The sequence below is a fragment of the Alligator sinensis genome, unplaced genomic scaffold (assembly GCF_000455745.1).
Source record: "Alligator sinensis unplaced genomic scaffold, ASM45574v1 scaffold1849_1, whole genome shotgun sequence".
Classification (NCBI taxonomy): domain Eukaryota; kingdom Metazoa; phylum Chordata; order Crocodylia; family Alligatoridae; genus Alligator; species Alligator sinensis.
In genome coordinates this window covers 40,098-43,052 of record NW_005843648.1, presented here as the reverse complement: position 1 = coordinate 43,052, position 2,955 = coordinate 40,098, and the positions used below count along the sequence as shown (strand labels likewise).

General features: G+C 50.9%; 1 protein-coding gene across 1 annotated transcript in view; it reads right to left on the bottom strand.

Annotated features, from left to right (window-relative positions):
- Positions 1–2,955, bottom strand: part of LOC102377714 (cytosolic phospholipase A2 beta-like) — a 49,276-nt gene that overhangs the window by 9,350 nt on the left and 36,971 nt on the right. The gene's annotated exons all lie outside the window — the stretch shown is intronic.

Genomic DNA, 2,955 nt, shown 5'->3' with positions numbered 1-2,955 from the left:
TGCACTTCAGTTCCCTTTGCATGGGTGCATATTAGTTGTTTAAAATTCCTCTGCCCCATCTGCATATTACCATGTTGAGATAGTACTGCACTTTCTTGAATGGAAATCTGAATTACAATGTTTACACTCAATAAGAGACTGGAAATGAGTCCTTCCCAATACATCTTTTCAAGTGAAAAACATAGACTCATTAACTGTGTTGGTACTTTACAAATTTACCATAATGAAAATGAGGCTATTTCATGAGCCCTCCTTTTCCTTCCCCCAGTGGCTACCCCTACCACTTGCATGCAAAAATGCTAAGTTCTGAAGTATCAGGCAGGCATGATTTTCAGAAAATTCAAAAACAAAATAAAACAACCCCTTGGCCTAGGAAGACCACCTTCAGGTCATATTTGCCTATATAGCTAACCTTTCCCACCACCTCCATTCTGAAGATGAAGCCCTGACCTGGCTTGTTCTTGGCTTCAGCAGGGGCATTTGTACACACCACGGGGGTTTACTTCGGTTTAATTCTACCTAAATTGAAGAGGTGGGTCTTTAAAAACACCACTTCAATTTAGGGTGAAGTAAACCCCCGTGGCATGTACACAAGGGACCCGACCCTTACCTGCCTCTCTGGTGGCAGGGAGAGGAGGGGGAGCTGCTGGCAGGCCAGGCGGTCCCTGAGCTGCGTGTGGGAAGGGAACTGGTGCTTCCTTCCATGGCAGCAGCAGTTCCCCCCCAGGCAGCACCCTCCCGCAAGTGGTCCTAGAGGGCACTGCAGCTGTGGAGGGAAGCACCAGGCCCCCATGCAGCACAGGCAGGCAGGAAGGCTCCAGGGGGAGAAAAAAAAAAAGATCAGGCTCACTGCTTTTTTTTGTTTTCCTCCAGTGGAGCTTGCCTGCATAGGCTGCTGCCAGGCTGCCTGCACAGGCTGCCTGCACAGCCCCCAAGATGCACGAGGCCTGGTACTTCCCTCTGCGGCAAACTAAAACACCTCAGAGATGTTTTATTTTGCTGCATCCCAAAGTCATTTACGTGCTGACGCATGCAAACAGCCTGCCATTAAACCGCATTACGCCACCGACACATGCAAACAGTTCCACCATTAAAGCAGTGCAAAAGGGCAGTAAGCCGCTTTAAAGCCAATTCTGTGGCATGTACAAATGGCCTAAGATAGTCAAAAGAGGTTTCAGTAGCTTCTAATTTATTAACTGCTCCTAAGCAGGCTTTGTGCTTTCACAGAATCATAGAAAAGTAGGTCTGGAAGGGACACTATTTCCAGCTACTTCAGGAGATCATCTAGTGCAATCCCCTGCTCAAGGCAGGATCATCCCTCCCCACACCATCCCATACAAGTCCTTGTCTAGCCTTTCTGGGAAAAGCCCTGTCACACAGTTGCAAGGCACATTTCTCAGAAAGACCAAGAACACCCTAACCTGTCACAAGTAAGGCAGGGTGGACAAGGACACTGTCAATGTCCCACCACTGCAAGCGTTGTTAAACTACACTTGAGAGATCCAAGGAAGAGGGCCAGGCTCACCTTATAAAAATGAATATCCTCCCTCACTAATATTTAAGAGCACTATCCTCTATTCCTCCACACCACCTGCTTATGCCAGTTCCCCTTGACAAAACTGCCAATTATCAGAGATGAGTGTTACCTCCTTGCACCTATATCACTGCCACCACAGCACAAACTACTTGGAAACAGGCTGCAATTCAGGCTGTTGCTCTGGGGTGCGGGGCAGACCAGAGCATGTGTGTGGGGCTGGTGCGTGCCGACCACTTGTTCTCCCACCCTGCTGCCCTCCACAGGCTGGCAGGTGTGACCCAGCACTGCAGGGCACAGTGGGTCCATGCAGGAAAGCTGCTTGCCACTGCGAGCTCCACACTGCCCTGGCAATGCATCTGCTGCGTGCGCAGCAGCAACAGGGATGGTGGTGTGGGGTTGTGCCCCTCATTGCTGCTGTGCATGCAGGGTTAAGCATCGCCAAGGCAGGACAGAGCTCACAGCAGCAAGCACCTTTCCTGCACAGCTCCACTCTGCCCTGCAGCACCGAGTCGCACCCACTGGGTTGAGGAGGCTCTGGGGGAGGGCAGCAGGGCAGGAGCCCGAGCCTGCAGTGGGCAGCCCATGCCTGCCCCCACCCCACGCACAGATCTGGGGGGTACAGGTCCCCCCTACCTTCTGGAGTCCACGCAGTAGCAGGGAGCCAGTCCCACCTCCTGGATGAGCCACCTGCAACCCCATCCCGCTCCCCACTAGAGCCCTGCAGCCACGCATTGTGGTCCTGGGCCCCAAGCCCCATGTGTTGCCCAGCTGAGTAGCATCCCCAGCCTCAGCCCTGCCCAACTCCCTCCCTCTCTATGGGAGCCTCAATCCCCCACTTACCTACAGGAGCTGCTCTCCAGGCTGCCTGGGGCCATGTGCATATACATGCACATAGCACTCCCTGCCTGACCGCCCTCCTTCCGCTCCCCCCCAGCCCCTTGCAGGCTGGAACTCTGCCAGCCTGCAGAGAGCTCTTTACCAGACAAACCTGCAGATTTTGCAGTTGCAAAGTGAGAAATCCTCATTTGCTTCTGGGAAAAGGTAAAAATCCACTGTTTTCTCCATTTTTCCATAGGAAATGGAAAACCTGGATCCCTGATGAACACCTAATCTGACCTTCTGCTTAACACACATCATGAGAATTCACTCACCAAGGAATTTCAATATCAAGTCTTTAATTTCTGCTTATTCTATTGCATATCCACTCTGAACTTGCAGAACGTTTAATTTCCAGCCACTGGACTTTGTTGTCATGTTCCGCTCGATTAAAGAGAAGTTCCAGAGTGGCTTCATCTGCAGAACAAAGGCAGCATGCACAGGCAAGTTCATAATTTAAAAGAAACCAGTTACTTTCCCCTGATGCCTAATGACCTTTTCATATTATTGATATTAGTCATGTTCTTTGACCTGAGAAAACT